Source organism: Poecile atricapillus, chromosome 1, assembly GCF_030490865.1.
Source record: "Poecile atricapillus isolate bPoeAtr1 chromosome 1, bPoeAtr1.hap1, whole genome shotgun sequence".
Lineage (NCBI taxonomy): Eukaryota > Metazoa > Chordata > Aves > Passeriformes > Paridae > Poecile > Poecile atricapillus.
In genome coordinates, this window is record NC_081249.1 from 95,607,935 (window position 1) to 95,629,189 (window position 21,255).

Genomic DNA, 21,255 nt, shown 5'->3' on the forward strand with positions numbered 1-21,255 from the left:
CTGCAGGCTTCCTATGGTGCTGGTACAACTAATGTACTATCAAAGGCCACAGCAAGAAAGGCATACACAGCAAAAAAAAAAAAATTAAATCCTAAATCTGCATTGTTTTGGAGACTTCAAAGCACTTTTTCTGAATATGTTAGACTCTAATGTTGTCCTTTTGCACCCCCTTATGCATGGTGATCTTTGGCCACACAGAAGAAAATAACAACTGAAATACCAAGATGACCCTAGCAAGCCTTTGAGAAAGGTACCTCACTGCACATAGAAACATCTGATGGGTGACCATGGTGTTATCAGCCAAGGTCTCTGAAGCTTGACCACACACCACAAATGCCAAACAAAGCAGAGCATGTGCAAAAGGCACAGTACGCCTTAGGTAAACCTAGATTTAAGTAGCGCAATAAATAAGACTGAGCTACAGTTATAGCCATTTAACCCACTTAGTTATTTTGGCTTGGTACATTTGCTATCTGGCTGCCTGAACCAGGACACTGCTGCCAACATCTGTTTCCTGCCTCTTGGGTCCTTCCTCAATCACAGCTTCCTCTGGATTTGTGGGCTTGCCTGAGCCAAGGAGCCAGACACAGCTTGCTCTATCACTCTGTTTGCTGCTTTGTGCAGCAAGAGGCAACCCCAACCTGATGAACTGGAGGGTGGTGATGTCCTGACTCATAAACCTGCACAAGTGAACGTACAGGTTTTGCAGAACAGTTACCTTTTACACTTCTACTTCATTCAATGCCTTTCAATTTTGAAAAAAAAAAACCAAAAAAAACCACCCAAGCATTTTAAAGCCTCATGTGATTAATTTTCTGGTTGCAAGCGTGAAAGAAGAGGGGTTTGGACAAAAAGCAAAAAATCAGTTCTACAGCCAAGGCACTGGCTATTTCACCAGAATAAAACAAAAGCCAGAAATACCATTTCACTGCTCAAACTGAAAGACAGATTCTAGAAACACAGCTTACATAAAGGCACGTGTCAAACAATATGCTTCTTCTTTGCCTAAACACCAACTCACTGAATAAAATCTATGTTACTCTTTTATGTAAACAGTTCCTTTAAAAGCAGGAAAATTAAATACAGACATTAAGCTGAACATGAACTTTTGCCATCCCTATTCAGGCATCTGTGTAATTATAATAATTAACTCCATTAGCATACGCTGCAATGTACGGAAAAATGTATTCACGTTGCATTAGAGAACTTTTAGATATTTTAATGATGTGTTTACAATAAGAATTTACTCATCTGGTGCACCTTTTGAGACTAACAGATCATGGGATGTTTGTTTTCCTTTAAGTTATGTTTGCAAAATGTAACCAAAGTGCACATAAAATTTTATCTCAGGCATCAGTATAGCCTTTATTAGAAATAGTTGAGCCTTTTAGAACTAAGTTGGGTTGTTTTGGTTTTTTTCTGGCTAATTATTCACTTTGACCATTCTTTTCTCTTAAGGCAATGCTATTTCCATGAAATGTCACTTTTCCACTTATCAAGGTTGTTTACATTCTACACAAATGTTATGCTCTCAAGCTTCCATTTTTGAAAAAGTCAAAAAGTAAAGGGGATGATGCTGTGCTTGTAAAAACATTCTTTATTAACAGAATGAGTCTCAAGGCATTTTAGGTTTCCCACAAGACATTTTTCTGTCTATCATTTTAGAACTTTTTCCCACACTTTGTGTTCCTGATATAGGCATTGGCAGGTTGAGAGATATGAACTGGCTGGAAAATGATAGCCTGCTTTCAGCATATTCTTGTACAGTTAAACATTAAGCACTTTTTGCACAAGATAATTCAGAGAGCAGTTCACACAAGAAAAGGTGACAGTTTCAGCTGAGGAAAGCTGAAGTCCTGAAGGATGTCAAAGATTTTGTGACAGTTCTACACAGAAAACAAAGGAATCTTGAAAAAATAATCAGCATTACTTGAAAATTCTACACTGACTTCATTCTGGTCTTTTAAAAGAGACTTGAGAACACGTGACAGTTAAAGGACACACATACACAAATAGCAGAACAAATATTGTCTGCAGGCACACTGAGTCAGCCCTCAGTAAAGGAATGACCAAGGCTCCAAAGTATATCAGAGAACATGCCCATGCTTCCTTATCAGCAAGATGAATTTCTCAAATGCTTCATTAAGGAATCAATAGGTGAACCTAATTTAATGGGAACTCTTGCACCTGCAGCCTAAGGAAGCTTCAAAAACCGGAGACAGCAGCAGAAACTTGCTGCTAGTATTTTGTAAGCTTTTATGTGTACAAATACACAAGAAGAAAAAGGAGACTACTGACAGACAGCGACTGACTCACGGTCCTATTGCAAAGCTCACTAATGTCAAAACACTATCACTGTTAAACCCATGAATGTGAAAAAGACTTCAGCTAATAAAAATCAGAATCTGTGTAGGATAGAGAAAGTTTCTAAAGCTGTCTGGATCACAGATATCTAATGGCACTTTTCATCTAGCCTTATGGTCAGCTATCTGCAAAAAGCGTATTGAATGTTTCACAAACAGAGTTTAAAACAAAAGTGCTTCTAATCAGATCTGGCAGGAAAGGGAGAAATGCATACATAGAATGAGGTAAGTGTGATCTTGCCCAGCTGAAGAACAGGGAATGGCAGAGCTTCAGGCCATGACTCACACAGACACTAAACAGTAGAGAGCTACAGATAATTCTCAGGTAAACTTTGCATGAGCCACTACGTCATCCTTCTCTACCCTTCCTGCATTAATCATGTCATTAGTAACCTGACGCAGCCCAAGAAGAATGTCTGATTTACAGGGAGCAGAGCAATGCTAACAGAACAAACCCTTTGGCAGGTCAAAAAAGGAAAGACCAACCTAAAATTCACTTTAGTTTGAACCACACCCTAAAAGAACATGGAAACTAGGAAAAAGAAAAAACAAAAAAATGTATCTTCCCACCATGAGATTACACACTTCATTAAAAGTTCCTGATGAACCAGTTACTTAAGAGTACAAATACGAAGGATTTGCAAGAGTGCACGGATAAAAATCCAGCCCAAACATGTACCTAAACAAAGCAAAGGGGGTGGGGGGGAAACCCCCAAGCTTTCTTTTGAAGTTTTCACCACAGTTACGTAATTTCCATGTAAGTCTAGATGTTTTTAAACATCTTTTATAGTGTACAGTTGGGAACCAAGTGTACAATGAGTACAAAGTGTACTGTTAGGAAAGAGTCATGTCTCAGCTGGGTATCTTGGTTACTCTGCTAAATATAAAAGGGATAAGGGGAATCAGTGGGGCAAGTGAAAAATGGAAAGTTTCAGAATTTCTTCTAAAAATTATTACTCAGTCTAAGTTGACAGCAGTCACTTCTATAAATGTGGCTATAATCTACATTACTGTATATGGTTACTTCACTTCAAATATCCTGTAAAAGTAATGCTTCACTTGAAGGGCAGATCACTACCATTCACTCTGAAGCAAATAAGAAACCCTGTAGATTGACTTACAAGCAGAATGGAATTATCCTTAGTTTCTTGAAACAATAAATTATCACCCAAAACAAGGTGTGCAGGTAGTAGCAGCCGCTGTGTTAAAACTCAAGTACACAAAAAGCATTTCATAGTAGGAATTTCCAGAAGAGCACCACAGAAAATGTGTGCTTAAGTCTAAGTGTACGGCAAACCCAGTTTTAAGGATGCTATTTTGTTCAGTTTGTCTTGGCTTCATCTGTTTCTAAGTCTTCCTAATTGGACTGTCCATTTTCTTGATACTTCCTTCCCATTGAACTCTCCCCTTTCCCTCAGTTTCCTCTCATTTTATCTTAGGAACAATTCTGTGAACTACCAAATTCATTTCTTACCTTCGTAACTCTGAACCACGGGGTTGCAGGTCTACTTTCCATCTTAGAGCAAAGCTCTAGAAACTGAAATCTCCTTTGTCTTTGACCCCCTACAGCAGCTGAGCTGAAACAGCCAAAATGGGTCACCTCAGTTAAAACCAGCTAACCATTTTGTTCCTACTCATTATTAATGGCATGCTTTTCACAATATTAAAAGTAGCGTACAAAATATGACCAACTGTATAGCTAAAATGGTAGCACAATAATCACAATATTATTGGAATGCAAAATAACAAAGAAAATGCACTTATCTTCTCAAACCAGTTTGGAAAGTTTCTCATCATGCCATGACATTAGCCCTATATCTCTTAATAAAAATTTTAAAAGAGATATTTTGAAGGTTTTCTAAACTTACGTAAACGGCATGTCCCTTTCCTGGTTTCTTGCTTTAAAGTCAACAGTAACTTGAGAGAAGCAAAAAATTCTTTTGTTCCTGGTAGTTGTTCAATGTCCCATGCTGCACAACACAGAAAATTCCAAATCTGAAATAGGCAGTAATCTGCCTTACAACTTTGTAATCAGTCTTTCTGAAAGTCAGGTAAAGACTATGTGGACACAGCAAAACAACTCTCAGAAGAGTGTCTACATTGATAAACAGAGTTTGCCAGAAAGCAGTAGGTGTTTGTGCTTCATTCAGCAAAAGTGTTAAGGACAGCTTCACAACTTAGGTTTATTTTGGGAGGAGTGGGGATATCTGGCTTGTCTTTTTTAATTTAAGACCTGAAATCAAAGGAAAGATTTAGAGATACAGTGCCAACAGTTTAATGAATATTCTGTAGTGTATATAAGCACCCTGGGGAAAACCTGCACTCAAATAAACAACAGATTCCATCTTCCCCTGCCCTAAGGAATATAAACCAGGATCACAGTTTACACCTAATTCAATAGTGGCTTTCAAAACAAACATATTTCAGACACATCTAGCAAATACTCCTCTTCCCACTCTGCATCCAAAACTTTCTCTTGGAAACAAAAGGCCTCTTCCTTGACAAAGATTTCAAGGGTATCTTCCAAATCTGCCAACAGCTTGCATTACATAGTACACCTAAAAATTTCAAACTGCCCTTTGTCCCCTCTGAGAAAGCTGTCTTCTAAATGGCCCACACACACTCAGCAGAAAGCCAAAGCTCACAGAGACTCTTTCAAATACATCAGGTACCCATCCCACGGGGAGAGCCTGTGCGTGCCTCCACGCACACACAAAAAGGTGAGAAGAGCTTTCTGCAGTGCTGAATATCCCACAAGATCTAAGGACACATATCTGGGTCCTTTGAGGCCTTTCCTGTAGCTTCCTCTGTGGCACAGCTTCCTTTGCCAGGCTGAGGAATGGCAAGGAGGAGGAACACTCACAGCCCACTAAGGCTGCACACCTACTGAAGGAAGACTGCAAGCTGCACTTTCCCAAAGGGAAGGTGCAGAGGAGCTTGCATGGCTATTATATACCCCTTGGAAATGCACAGTTTTCTGGTGGTGGGAACTGAATTTTATACCTTCTGCCAACTTAAAAATCTATCCCTAGTGAAGAAAAACAAAACAAAAGAAACAAAGCAGACAATGGCTACAGAAACTCCAGAGGAATGTAATGACTATAACAAAAGGCAACAGAAGCAGTGTGACAAGGGTTTATTAATGGGTCAAAAAACAAGCTCAAATGACTCAGACACAGAAGTCCCAGCAGGACTTCCTAAAATCTCCTTCAGAGATCACAGGCCTTTATGCAGTTTGTATTCAAGCTCTCTTGGGATCAATAAAAAGAAAGCTCTATCTGGTCTTTCACCCCTCGATCAGTAGGATGCCTTACCAAAACAGGGCAGCATCACTACGCCCTTTAGCAGAGCAGAAACAGGCTCAGCAGAGTCAAATGGTACCCTCTGAAAGAAGGGCAGAGTCAAAGCAGAGCACACATAGCTGCTACCAAACTGCCACAGGTGCAATGCAAATGGATTTCTTGGAGCCAGTGTAAGAATTCCATTAAAAAAATGGTTAAGAGAGTTTGTACAATTACTACTCAAAAAGCACATAAATAGTGTGGAGAGAGGTGACAACAGTGGAGTGATTTAGGTATTTTATTCCATTTGTTCAAGGAAGGCATGTCTAACCACCCTAAACTACAGCCTTGCTCTTTGGAAACACTACCTAACCTTGCCACTATGGGGACTTTCATGCACCCTATGAATACTTTCATATTTCCTTTTAGTTTTTAATTCATATGTAGGTGTCATTCCAAGTACGCAACAGAGAACTGGTTGTTGTGATTTTGAGCATTTCTATGTTTCACAGGTAACAATTCACAAAATTGACACCTTTAACTCATCTATTCCAGGCCTTATCTCAATTATCCAACTTTAAAAGCTCAATAGCATGATGGTAAAAACATTAATTTAACAAAAATCTCAATTGCTTGGTTTTTAAAGAAATTCCACCAAATCAATTCAGAAATCCTACTCTTTTCACCAACAGCTACTCTTTTCACCAACAGATCCGCAGATTTTTAAACAGAGCTTTCTAAGCAGTAAGGCAATATATTCCTTGATGTTCTGTGTCTGCCATGGAAGAGTCTTTGATAAGGACAATCATAACAACCTGGTTTTAGTTTCTTTCAGAATACCAAGAAAAGTGCCAAATTCTTCTATACATGAGGAGGCAAACACTTCAGCTGGATGTCTAAAAATGCAGGAGAAAGATCAGAATATGCTGAGATCAAAAAGGGACAGTCACAGAACTGGCTGGAATTACGGACTGAACAGAAACAAAATCCACATTTATTAGTCAAAACCAACCCAACATACTTTGAAGAAAAGTACAAAACAAACAAACAAGCCTCCCCCCCTTAAATAACATATTTTTTACATCACTGTTACAAGAAAACATGTTAATTAAGTTCCTTGTGGTAGATGTTGAAAAGCCAAGGAGACAGACTGATGGACTGACATAATTTCTCATATCTCCCATTGCTAGAGAATTTTGTAAGGTGAATATTTACACTGCATCTCACAATTTTTTTATTTTTTTTTTAATTTAACCAACAGTTAGTAAAACAGGATTCTGGTTTTCTGTCCCTCCTGTGTCTGAATCAGTAACTGTTTGGCAATTAGAAAAACTTTCTCCCTTATGACTTCCAGAATTAATTACCTGCTTCACTATCAAAAATTCAGAATTTAAAGAAGAAAGCCACTACAGACCCAAAATTTTGTGCCTGTAGCATTTAGAAGCAAAGATAAGTAAAATGTAAGTGACAATGCAGGGCATCTGTAATTTTAAAAACTGAAACGTGTTTCTTTTGTTAAAAGGTGTAATGGCAGCCTTTCTGGTATTTGTTATCCTTTTAAAATAGCCAATAGAAAAGTGATCAAAAGGCACATTACCTGAAAAAGTTTGAGGCAGATAATCATGGGAGTACTTGAGATTACCTGACATTGAAATGAAGACAATTCATCACATCCAAAAAGCAGTGGGAAATCACCACAGCCTAGTAGAACTTTAGAAATCTAAGGGTTCAAGAAAGAGTTATCCAGAGCACATGAGCTAACCCAGACTAACTGGTGCCTTCTCCCTCTACTCTGTCATTACCCATCAGTAATAGATGGTTTAAGACTAGAAATGTATTGTGTGGTTTTTCACTCTTGGCAATAACTTCCAGAAACAGCAGACAAATCTAAAATATAATTCAGTTTGAAACAACTGTGTGTGTATATAAAATGAGTGTGATAACAGTAAATAATAAAAAATACATCTTCCTGCATCGAAATAATCCCATTTTCCTTCCCTTTCTTTTCTGTTACATCCTTCGATCATCTTCTAAAAACACAGACCATACTGGTTTGTTTCCTTAGAACATAGCAGGGCTGAGTTCAGTTACAGTCAGGTCTTCTGTCCACTCGCCTGCCTCATGCACCTCACCTGAAGTCCTAGGTCCTAAATCTCAATAAAAAAGCCCAACCTCTGCTATTATACCATTCAGCATTCCCATGATCCCTGGCCATGAGCTACAATTTTCAAAGGGCCCTTCAAGGTCAGTGACCCAGCTTCACAAACAGGAGAATTTCCAAAGAGGAAATTACTACATGAGTTCCATCAGCTAGAATTTGTTCACTCCCTAACAACATAAATGAATCTTTTTTAAACTACAGAAGAATATAGAAAAAAAGTACAGAAGAAGCAAGTTTTTAAATGAAACAAAGATCAGATGCTAAATAGCAGTGCATTATTTTAATATTCCTACAGGCATCTGCTAGACTTCATTTCAATTAATCATATTAATGTGCAACTTTTTAATGGTAGAATCCTTACAGAATCTAGTCTAACTCTTAATAAATTATTTTATAAAAATTTATCAAGCTAATGCTGAAATAAGGACCTCTGCAATCTAAAGAAAAAAAAATCTCTCAAGCAATATTTACTTATGCTTGTTTAAAAAATAATCTTTTATGTTTGATTTTTACTGCAGGTTCGTACTATAAGAGGCACAATTCTGGAGACAACTAAGGAAATTTAGGGAAAATATCCCTAACTATCAGTGGAAGAACTCTGAACTGGTAGGAATAATTTTTATTTGCATGTTTTTACATGGATACTTCTGAAAAATATAAATAAAATACAAGTTTTGTCATATCTGAACTTTTCAGTACAATGAAAATAATAAGAACCTGTACATACAAGACACTTTTGCAGATATCTTGGTAGACTGACTAGTGAAAAATGTTAAATCTTTCAGAAGCCAATTCTTTTAAATTCTATGCCAGGTAATGCATTAGGGAAAAAATGAGATTTTGTTTTGCTTACTAAGGAAATCAGTTGATTAAATAAGTGAAAAGCACATCAGATATCAAATCAGTCTTTGAGCATAAAGTAAATGGGAAAACTGAAGTAAACTTGTATTCCTCCTTCACCACTTTTTCAAGTCAAAGATACCCCTTAAAATTGTAAACAAAACTATCAAATATTACATGAAGCCCCCATATGTTTAAAAAGTAGATTCATACAGCCAGCAATATCATTATAATAAATACATGCAATGGTTACCACAATTGCTTCTGCAATTTGTAATTAGAGCAACAAGCAATGTTTTTTCTGGACTGAAATGATGTTTCTGTAAACATATTCTGGAATTTCACTGTTCATTTAAATTAATATGGATCTTACAGTAAGTGGCCTTGGGAGAAAGACGATTTCTGATGTGTTTGCATGAAACACATACCTTCCTGAAACACTTCCTGTCTTGCACCCGTTTTTGGATATTATCACTGTTGTCTGACAAGAATGAGGTCAGCTAGGATTTGTAGCAATACTTCACAGCAGCTGTCCGGCATTTCTTTGAAACTCCACAAGCCTTTAACTCCTTAACTGCCTCACCAAACAGACATTGAAGTCTTGCAGGAACACTGGAAGAATAATGACTTTTCAGGGTGCTGAATGGTCTCAAAGGGTTTAACAGAGGAAAGGAAAAGACTAAGCTTTTCAGGTAAGCAAAAATGAGCAAGGTCATGAAGAGGGACAAGAATTTAAGAAGTGTTACCACCTTTGTGGCAGCCAGGCCAAATCAGGGATGGGGAACCAAGACAACATGATATATACAGAAGAGACATACTGTGTTTGCAAAACAGCAGAGAGACACCCAGGTTTAACACAGTCAGGTTTATCAGCATTCTCCCATAGAGAGCCACTTGGCTGACTCTCAGCAAATAAAACTGTCCATTTGCTCAGTAGCACCAATAAAGCTGCACTAAAATTGTATAAGCAGCAAAGAGTACTCTGAATGTGCACAGAACTTAGTTATAGGGTTCTACTTCCATCCCCAATACCCTCACAAAACTTCCTGATGTTTTAAACTAGCTATGTCAGGTCAGGCTGACTGTCAGAAACCTTTTAAATTGCTATCGGAGGAAGCATTTACATAATCACTAGCATAAACTCAGTAAATTAATCAATCTCTCAGTAGCAAAAATTGATTTGATCTGTATCAATCATGACCATATTTCCATTAAAGAGGCAAAAATCTGCACCCATGTAATGCTGTGGGAGGGCAGACAGAGCCACAAAGATACAGGCTTAATGGCATCTGGCATACAAGTTGTTCTTGCATAAAAAAGAATGTGTTTAATTATTTTTAAGGTCCACTGCTGGTGTAAATTTACTTGCTGTAGGTTTCCTGAACTGCACTGGCCATGGTTTCCATTTGAGCAGGTTTAAGATGATACAAACTTACCACATCACCAAACTACAGTTTCTTTGCTTTGTTGCTTTTCCACACATTGTGTCAGAGCTGTGAGGAGACAAGAACAGCTCTACACCACATTACAATCTCTCCAATTCAGGCACCAGAAAAGGCTCTGAGGGAACAGCAACTAGGAGTGCAGAGTGTTAAAAATGCTCAGCTATGAGATTGGTAAGAGACTGATCATGCAGCACAAATATCCTCATAAGAGTGATATCCACAGCTTCTTATTTTCCTTTTTTATACTGTGTTTACAGGTGTTGTACACATCATCCCCCTTTATGTACAGTGATCCTAGTTTGCATCTTCTCCCAAGAGCACCGATGACTTTATGATTTAAACCGTAATTTAGGGTTGGCATAGTTTTAAAAGCCCAGCATTCCTCCCTAGGCTCCATACTGCTCACACTTCGCAGGGTTTTGGCAGCAAGCGACTTAGCTCATCTGTTATCGGACTGTGAAACACTCCAGAATGTACAACAGATCTAAGAAAGCATTTACAAACTTGACTTGGGGAGAGAAAAAGATTTAAAAGCGAATCTTTCACAAAACTGATTCTGTGTTACAAAAGTCTCTGTATGCCTTTGGCAGCTTCTGTTCCCACCTGAGGCAGGGCGTACCCACATGTGATGTAGGCTATACATGTGCGTGCAGGTCTGCAGGACAACCCCTGAGCTTCCTTCCAAATGGCAACTGTTCAAGAATCAGCTTTCAAGAAGTGCCACTGTGCACCTTACTGTGTACAGTAGATCAAGCTAAAAGCTGAGAAGCAAGTCAACACACAAGAAAATAGCTCAGCAAACCAAGCCAAACACAAAGAATGAAAAAGTAAGCGATTTCCAATCACCTCACCTGGCTCATGAATTAAATGAACAAATGCTCAGGAAGCAAATAACATTCAAATGAATGTTCCTTGTCCTATCACGACCGTTCTTGATGAATTTAGTTACAATGATTAGAGTAAATATGTATTTAATTTTATTATACATAATTGAAAGAAAAAATAGAGGGAACCAATTAAATTATAATAGAACAGAAATATTTTGGGGTTTGAAACAAAAAGCTCACATGTTCCTGGAGACTCATCCAACAATTCAAATTAGTCTTGGGTACCTAACAGTCCAAATACAAGGAACATATTCTTTAGGGACAAATTATCTTTGATGAAATGGGGAAAAACCGCCCAGTCTTATAGACAGATTACATGATTAATTTTAGCTTTTGCTTACTGATGAATCATTTACTTCATCTTAGTCTAGCTTTAAGTGCCTATACTTGGCCATTCCATAAGCATACTGTGAGGCTTATGCACAAGTACCTTAGTGCTAAAGGGGACAGGGGTGGAAGAGAGGAGAACATGGGAAACCAGTTAGGGAGGCTTTGTGTGAAAACCCAGTCCAGGAGAAACAAAAGAAAACACAATAAAAGAAACTCTAAGAGCTCCAGCTGCTGTACCTGATACATGCAGGTTGATTTAAAATGCTCACACAGCCTTAAGTGAAGTATCACCTATCCTAAAAGGCTTGTAGTTTGAGGCATGTGAATGTTCATTGGTTCATCCAGTTGAACAAAAGCAGACAGGATTAAGAAGGAAGTCTGAATCATTTTGCCAAATCTAACAGGAAAGCAACCCCTGATGGTTTTGGTATGGATTCTGCTCTGGAAATATAAGAACCAGGAAATATAAATAAGGAATGAAAAAATCACAAAGTCTTATGAGCACTGCAAAATAATTTCCACAGGAATGCAGAGGAAGTCTCATCCCTTGTAATACCTTAAACTAGATGGAACAAAATACTGGAAAGTAACCCAGGGAAAAAACTAGTACTGGCAAGTAGACAAGCTATATGGAATACATTTTTTTCTTGCATCTCTGACTTCTATTAACATTTCTGTGGCTCTTGAGGCAGCAAGATAGGAGCTTTGGTTTATTCTCCATAAACACAAGCCAAAAGCCTCCCACAGTTCCATTTGGTAACTTCAGCTTAACATGGTCAAATATACACAGACTTCTGACAATGATTCAATTTCCCACTCAAACATAAACTATGCCAAAAAACACCCAAGATTATTTCAACTAATAAACACTTGGTTAAAAAACATGTCAAATCAACTTGGTCTTTACATCAATTTAAAAGCCTCTTACCACAATCATTGCCTGAACCATAGTGTGCTGCAGGAAGCACCAAAAGAAAAAAATGACTGATAACATTCTCATAGTGTTCCTCTGACTATCATCATTTCTGTGGTTGCACAAAGCTTAGGACCCTGCACTTGGAACAGTGATTCTCTTGCTCCTGGCTTGTGCTATGAAAATCATTTTAATGATGTCAATGTCCTGACTCCTGAAGACTAGGATTTGGGACAATTACTGTGCCAAAATTTAGTTCTTAAAACTAAATAGATCAAAGTCCTATATCTTGTCATGGTGCACAGTTTCAAAGCCCTCTCAAAAAGCTGTCCTTTGATTTAACCTTCATAGACATCTCTTCACAAGAAATACAGTGCTTGAAAATATGTACAGTTACCTCAACTTAATACAGATGCTGTTCAGCAGCATATTTATTCTCTTTATAAAACAGTGGCATTTGAACTTCAGATTTTTCCAAATTCCATCCAACTCTCCTACTAAGTTTGTGTATTGAGTATTAAAAAGACAGATGAAGCAAAAAATAAAAATTTCAACACAGGGACACAAATGAAGAGCAAGGTAACTTGTGATATGCTGGATATATTATAGATCGTTAGAAATTGTGTTCTCCAAATGGTTATTCTTTCCAAATTTTCACAGTAACAGTAGTGCAGAAGGCGTATCTGTATGGTTATCTCTTGCTCAAGAGGCTTCTCCAATGTAAGTAACACCTCTAACAGATCAATCTGATAAGCAATTAAAGAAAAGTAAGACAAATTTCCGCTAGACAGATGAAAGGAATACAGCAGAAATGGGGAAACCATCCCCAGTAGCCATTGTAGCAGCTAAAAGCTGGTTTTCTTAATCAGGACTGTGGCACATTTGAGAGGCCATTCTGCCCGTAAGAGCAAGCCTTCTCCTCCACAACTACCATTCTGAAGCTAATCTGGATAGATAAATAAATACTATATTTGCTCAAAACACTCGAGACAAAAGTTCTTAGGCAACCCAGTTCAACAGAAAACACGTATCCAAACACAATGTCCTGTTTCCATATGTATTTTCTCCTACAGAATGGTGGGTGACATGAGCTAAAATTTCATTCCCACTGAGAGATCTGTTGACTACTCATGGAAAGATGAATCACTCTTCTCAATGGAAATAATGACTCCTGACAGCAGTTAACTTGTGTAAAGTATTGCATAAATAACTTGTATAAAGGAAATGTATAAAGTATTGCATGGGCAAAGTTAGCCTGACTCCACACTGCAAATAAATAGGGGATTTCAAAATGTATTTCACTCCCTGGCTTTAAAAGGTACTGGAGAATTAATAGTCTAGAGTCTCACCTGTGCTGCAGGAAAAATGCATCAGGAAAGCCAGAGGCTTATTTAGTTCAAAAACCTTTCTGACAGCGGCCAAAAGCAGATGTTTGCAGAAAGACAGCGATGGCAGTGATCCTTCTCCTAGCATGCCCTCAGCTGTCACTTAAGGATTTAAGCTGCCTTCAGAAGATCCTTCTGAACTACCACAACTAAACTGTTCCTCTGTGAATCTCCTCACTGAAAGCACTGACACGTCTGGCCTCAGCTGTGTCCTCTGGCACTTACCTCAGAGGTTGCTGCACATCAAAATACTTGACTTTGTTTCAGTTCGGTGGCAAATTGATCCAATGAGTGTCCCTCATCATCATGCTATGAGCAAATAACTATTTCCATTTACTTCATGTATACTGCTCAGGATTATCTGAGTCCTAAATCACGTCTCTTATACATTTTCTTTCCAATTTGAGCAGTCATGGTCTGCTTGTCCCAGGAGATAAGAGCATAGGTAGTCTGGTGCTACTTTACATTTTATGAAGATAGGGAATCAGCTGCATCCCATACCCAAAATATGTCTGCACAAAGGCATGATGATGCCTTCTGGTTTAGCTTATCTGCTGTGTTAAAGCTCTCTGGCTTCTGAACACTGCTAGAGACCAATTTGAAGCACTCCCAGAACAATAACAAGGGATCCCCCACAAGCCCTCTTTGCAGAGTATCAGTTGCTAATAACTGCCTTAGGACGTTTTCTTAGAGACAGAAGTACTTAATTAAATAGGCTGATAAGCCATCTATTTTCACAGTTTTCTGCTACAATTCTGACACTTAATTCTTAAGCAAAGCAAACTCTGGTATGTTACACTGAACAAGATTTCTGAGAAGCAACACTGAATCCCTTGAAAAGGAAGAGTGCACAACAGGGAAGGAAAAGAGGCTTTCATACTTCAGAGAATAGATACTTAACCAGCCAATCTGCTGCCACACCTCATGGAGAAATCAGGGCTTCTCCCAAGTGGGAATCCACCTTTGGAATTATGGAAGTGCCCTCTGAACACCAACTCCATCCCTCTTCACTGCCCACAGCCAGATAAGCTGGGTACATATGCAAAGCTAGTGTGAAAACCTTCCTGCACAAGCATTTATATTAAGAGATCTGATTCTGGTCATCCTTTTTTTACAACGTGGCACAGTCTCAGCCCTTGCAATTCTTCCTCACAGTGGACCAAGTTTGCATACGAGTATGCCTAGATAGTTTTAGAGACAGATAATTTTATGTATGCAAATACATATGAGCCTTATTTGTGTCCCATGATAGGGCACAGAGTTACTCAGAGCCTTCCAGATGCTCTGTCCAGTTCACCCTGCATGTACAGCTTCCCTAGGCAAAGATGACACTCCAACATGGGTGACATGACCACTTCCCCAAAACATATGTTTTGTTTTTGCTTCTTTACTCCCTCCCTTTTTCCCCTTCATCCTCCCAGGCCACCCTCCTGTCCCCAAGTGCCAAGGTCAGCAGGTGCAGAGGAGCTCTGTGGGCACAGCAGCAAACCTGGAGGCAGCTGGGGCAGGAGCACAGCAGGGACACATGGGACCCATCAGAGCAGTGCTGGCAAACACTGCTGCTCCAGCAGCTGGACAGTGGCCAAACACTGCCTTTGCTGGACCTGCCAGAGCAGCAGATGACCAGGGTCCATGCCTAGCCATGCAGCTGCAAATTGGACAAAGCTGTGCCTTACAAGTATCATACAGGCCCTTTGGGAAGGCAGCCTTAACTCTCCACAGGGTTACATCTTACACAGGTGGCCTGTATAGCTTCATGGGATACTGGTCTTAATATTTTTTTCAAAGCTTGCTCACTACATTTATTACTGTAGTACTGACTAAGCCTCCGAACTATTTTTACAGGCCCTGAACAATAGTAATCATTTAGGATCAAGTTCTGCTTGCTAAACTGAATTGTATCTAGTCTAGATCTTAAAGCCTCACATCTCTGACAATCTCTGTTGATCACAGAACATAAAGGATATCAAATGGGATACCAATGGCTTAACAGACATTTGAAGAACACCAGAAAAACAAGAATTTGCTATAAGGCTTCTTCACTGTTCTGATCCCAAAAAAATGCAGTGCATTGCAATTATCTCCTTAGCAACAACTTCATTTTGAAAAGCACGATGCAGTAAGGTAAAGAAGATCAGGTTTCTGAATGATTTGTCAATTTTTTCAGTGGCATTTAGGAACTCTGTCTAGGACCTAGCAGGACATTATGAAGCTGTATATATCATGTTCAAATAAAGCAAAACTAAATCTGGAAAGTAGCAAAAGGCTACTTTCATTTTATCCAAAAAAGACTGGATTTTACTTAATTCATAGGAGAGCAACTTATTCCAATTTAATTCTGTTTTCTTAAACAAGAAGCACTAGTATTTACTGTTGAAGCCTTTGCCTGTCACCACACACATTTTAAATAAATCACTAATGTTAAAGAAATGGGTACATTTCAGCAGCTCCAATTTGCATGAAGCTGAAACTATGACCTAAATAATCTCACTATGTAAATGCTCTGAGGATAAACCTACATAATTTATCTTAAGCTCATGCAAAACCAGAAAATTATGAAGAACAGTATTCCTGACATTATTAAGGCTGGTGTTAAAAGCCACAATCTATGCTATATTTATCATATATATGAATTTCTACCATATTTTTTCCTTCAATTTTAGCCCTAAAAACCAAACCATTCGGTTTTACTTCTCAGCTATGAATATATCTTCCCGTCTTTTATCCCAGTAAATTCTATGGTTTGGTGGTTGTTACGGGTGTTTTGGGGGGTTTTTTTGTGGTGGTGGTGGTTCTCTGGTGGGGTTTTTTTGGTTCATGTCAGGGGGTGTGTGGCTTGGGTTTTTTTTTTTCTTGTTTTCTTCTTTTTTAAGGCTCTATGACAAGAAAATGATCAAACCTTAAATTAAACATCTTACTATTTCTACATTTGTTTCTTTAATTAATAAATAGGCTTGTGTTAACAAGGGACCTTTAAAATGCTACATTTTGAGACTGTCCAGACTATACTTAAAGGAAAATACATGTAGTCAGAGTTATACGAGCAGTAAGAGTCACAAAATATAGTCCCTAACCCTGTAATCCAATATTGCACATGCAGCCCCACAGACTTTATTGGGCCTATCAGCACAAAGAAAGCTTGCAGAATCCCACCATGTGCACTCTGATGTTTATTAGGTATTGGGTATTAAATGATACAGGACATATTATCTGGCCTTTCATTCAAAAGTATTTTACATCTGGAAATTTAACTTAAATTTTGGTGTCAGAGAAGTATTAGGACCTGTGATTGTTCCTCAAATAAAACTGCTTGCACATACAGAAACATCTAGCTATTCAAGGCTAGTATCATCTTAACCAAGGTAAATCCACTCTACTGTTAACACTTTTCAAATACTTATTCACCCAAACAGAATTGATTTGAACAGAGCACTAAGAAAAGTTATCCTCTTAGAGAAAGAATATAAATACTATTAATGCATGAGAACATATGATCACAACATACACAACCTGCTGTGCATTAAAATGACTCCTTTACAAGCACCCCAGTAATCAAAAGGGGGAAAGGAGGTCCACTTCAGAATTTATCTTCTTTTTTTCACGCTAAGCAAATGTTCACAAACAAACTTACAAGTCAGAAGACCAGGCAGTATCTTTTGCATATATTTATATGTACTATATCTATAGGAGAGATGTCTGCACGTTCAGATGATGAGGTGCACAGGCACTGTCAGAAGTGGCCTGCTGATTTAATGTATAACAAATTAGCACTATTTATGTGCAGAAGAGGCATGGTGCTCTCAGAAGCTAAATACTAGCTTCTGATAAAATTATTTTGGTGAAGTCTTGCTAACAGCAAGCTAAGGATATGTGCCTGCAAGATACAACTCATTGCTTCATTAGGAAGGACTTGCACGTTAAATGCAAACATTTGGAGTCACCTGTTCATGGCCTCCTCAACACACCTAAAAAACTGTAGACTTGACCTCAGCTGCCAGGAAAACACCAGTAGAAATGTAATATAATTGCCACTAAGACCAAAAAAGCAACTTCAGCAGGGCTGTCCTGGCAGATCACCCCACATATGGTAACTGCTGCTCAGGTAGCAGTTCGTTCTGCAGTGTTCTCATTAAAATTGCAGAGCTGAACACTGGCAGCAGAAGGGTCCCCACTGTGTCCCCCAGGTTCCACCTTGCTTCTGCCTACTTCCACACTCTTTGTCACTGGCCACCAGGGGCAGGTGGACAAGCTTTCTGCACATCTCCAGCACCAACACACACGTAACAAAGCTGCACCAAACTGTAGGACAACTGGTGCCATGCTGGGCAACACAAAGATTCTGCTTTCATTTTATGTTTGATTCTTCCAAAAGCATAAACAGGTGTTTCAAGTGGGGTTTTTAGAGAGGCCTTTAGAGGAGTGTGGATGGGGAAGAAGGCATCCAGACCTTGGTGTTCCCTTTGGACCTCTCTGAACATCAGACTCTGGCAAAATATTAATAGATGTGCTCATTAAATCTGCAAGATCTGTTTCCTCCACTCTCACTAGCCACTGGGCTAGCAGCAGGCCAGAGACATATTTAAATTGAGCAAGTGGAAAAACGAAGAGAGGAACAAACAACAGTACGTGCTCTATGCCACAGGCCTTGCCCTTCCCCAAGGGCTCGGCTACAGTATCATCAAAACCACGATGAAGTCACAGCTTCATCCACAGATCAACAACTTTTGCCTTTACAAGTGAACCTCATGTGGCAAAACGGTGGGGTCCTTATGCAGCAGTGAAAGGATGATATGGGTTTTCCCTACCTGCCCTACGCCAAAACACACATGAACATTGAGAACATGAGGAAATGGCCTCAAGACCAAACTTCCAACATAGGAGAAAAAGAAGAAGAAAGCACAGCTAGTGACAGAGAGGAGGGATATTTACCTGGCTCACTGACCTCTATCCTACTTCCTTTTTACTGGGAGGACGCATTTTAACTTCACTGCTTACAAGAAACTTCCTATTAGAAAGCTGAGGTTTCTAGTGTGTTTTTATTGCATTTTCCAAAGCTGCATCATCAGAGCAGAGCCTATTCCTATGGGAATACTGTAAGGCATTATAATAAACAATGAATGTCATGGCTAGTAAAACATGTAATGCAAAAACATACAAAATTTAATTTCACTGTGTGTGGTTACTTTTCAAATTCTGTGCTTTTCACATTTTCCTGGCAGACACATATAGGCACAGTCACTAATTAATATGAACAATATAAAAAAATATCAGCCACCACTGTAATTTTACTTTCACTTATTTAAGGCAATAATCAATTATAATGAAAAAAGTCTAAAAACTAAAAACAAACTACAAAGTTGACCTGAGAATCTACAAGGAAGCTCATATTTCCTGCGTTCATTTGTGTGGAGGTGAACATGCAGTAGATTATTTAAAATATCCTGCTGTCCTAACATCAACAGAACTAGAGGTTAATAAGAATAAAAAGAAAGAATAAAAGACAGAGAAAACAAAAGAAAAATATTTCAGAACAACAAAAAACAGAAATACACATTCCTATCACAAAAAGGTGTTTAGATTTGAAAGACCAACACAAGACTTACTTCCACTTCCACCAAAGGCTAGGAATTAATGTTTTCAAAATTTCTTAGGAGCACCTTGTGACCCCAGGGCACTGTTACCAAAATCCTGCAATTTTTCCATAGGCATCACAAGAGTCCTATGGCAGCATATGTAGAGCTGGATAAGCAGAATACAGAGCAGTGCCAGTCAGCACTCCTGGCTCAGAGGTGAGGAGGGAACTTCTGCCATTCATCCCTTCCCCTCACCAAACCCCCAAACCTAAACCCTCTTAAGTTCCATAGACAATAAGGTATAATCTGCATAGAAAAGTTAGAGGACTGGAGATCTGAGAGAGATATTATTTCATTAAACTCCTGGGAAAAATATTTCGGATATTTATTCAAGTTTTCCTCTTGAATATTTAACAAGGAGAATGTGAGCATGGGGAATGAGCTGAGGAATCTTCCACGGCCGTGCATGTGTTGTTATTTTGTAGCTGCAGCTGGAAGAGGAAAACACCAGAGCCAATTTTTTGCACAGCTAAGGATTATCCCAGTCAGAAAAAAAAAAGATGTTAGCCTGCTGTTACATACTGAGGTATTGTCATGAATGAGAAAAGCAAGCACGGAGAAAATGAAACAATATCACACTGGGTTTGTATTACAGACTATAAAGAAAACCTTGGTATTGCTCTGAAGTACCAAATCACAGAATGCAATAAAGATCAAAGCTTTAGGATATACAAGAAAAATCCAGTCCACAGCTAAAAGCAAACCCTACTATCTACAAAAAGGAAAATTAAATTATTTCATTTGTGATCAGACAAACCAACAAAAGATTATTGTCCAATTTCTAGGTAGCAGTAGAACACAGTCATTAGTGGAGATGGCATTAAAAAAGTTTGTCTTAAACCAACAATTAACAAAATATCCCTAACCCACCAACTTGGAAAACCTAGGTCAAATGCAAGCCTGAAGTCCTACCTAGCAGCCACAGATGCTTTGTGGAAGCATGACAAAACCAGTAAAATGCTTCAAAAGAGAAACACAATTCTTAACAGCTTCTAAGAGTTAAGAGCTCTCTGCTATCAGAGAGCCTATAAAAAATTGGTCTGAATGATAAAAGATGCAGTTCACTAAGCAAACAGACACAAGAAATAGATAAGAAAGAAAACCCAGGCCATAAAGAATAAAAATCAATTTATTTTCCTGAATGCTGTCTAAAGGTGGAGAATTCCAGCTTAGGGAGAAGTTCACAAACATTCAAAGCTTAGCTCATATGTGCTCTGTGTTGTTTTGATGCAAAAGGAGATAGAAAGAGATCTTTGGACAAATCAAACCAAAACCAAGAAGCAAAAAACCAAACCCCAAAACAAACAAGCAGAAATGAAACAAAAACAAAGAAATAAGAAAACAAAGATGTAAAATTTCTGTGATGGGAAACTCATACCTGGACATTTCACTGAACACAATAGCCACAAAAGTAGATAAAACTGATAAAAAAAGTCAATCGACTCATTCTTACACAGAACTCTTGTACATGCACTGCTTTAGACAATTATTTGGAGTAGAGCAACCACAGAGCATAGTGGGGGAAAAACCAACAGAATTGGTTTTTAAAAGTTACTTTATTCATTACTTTCTTGGTAAAATTAGGAGTATCTGTGGATTCCCCCACCTCCTCCTGCTCCAAACAAGGCATCTCCTCTCAGAGCAGGCTGCAAATGATCAAATCAATGGAATAATGATCTTGATTGTCTTAACCAGCTCTCCATAGACATGAGTTCACAAGAGAGGCAGCTTCCTCAGACATTAGTAAAGACCTTTGATCTGTCTTTGAAGAAATTTTTCTCAGGATATTTAAAAGTCTGTGGTTTATTTTCATTGTGGAGAAATGCAGCACTGAGGTGAACACTCCCACACAAATGTCTCAACAAATCTATGCTTGTCAAAAATACCCTTGAAGAAAATGAACATATATGCACTTTGAAGGTGAACATTTTTATTCAGCAGTTCTCCCTGAAGCCTCTGCTGCTTATTTCATGACTCACGGATGTAGGACACTCCATAGAAACACAAAGCAGACAAA

At 38.5% G+C, this 21,255-nt stretch overlaps 2 protein-coding genes across 4 annotated transcripts in view; one reads left to right on the forward strand and one right to left on the reverse strand.

Moving 5' to 3' along the window:
- The window catches only part of CMSS1 (cms1 ribosomal small subunit homolog), a 221,469-nt gene that overhangs the window by 110,482 nt on the left and 89,732 nt on the right, over positions 1-21,255 (reverse strand). The window lies entirely within an intron of this gene.
- Positions 1-21,255, forward strand: part of FILIP1L (filamin A interacting protein 1 like) — a 187,913-nt gene that overhangs the window by 78,637 nt on the left and 88,021 nt on the right. For both annotated transcript variants that reach the window (XM_058838133.1, XM_058838140.1), the window contains exon 3: positions 8,324-8,411. The gene's annotated coding sequence lies outside the window, so the exon portion shown is untranslated. The remainder of the gene's footprint in view (positions 1-8,323; positions 8,412-21,255) is intronic.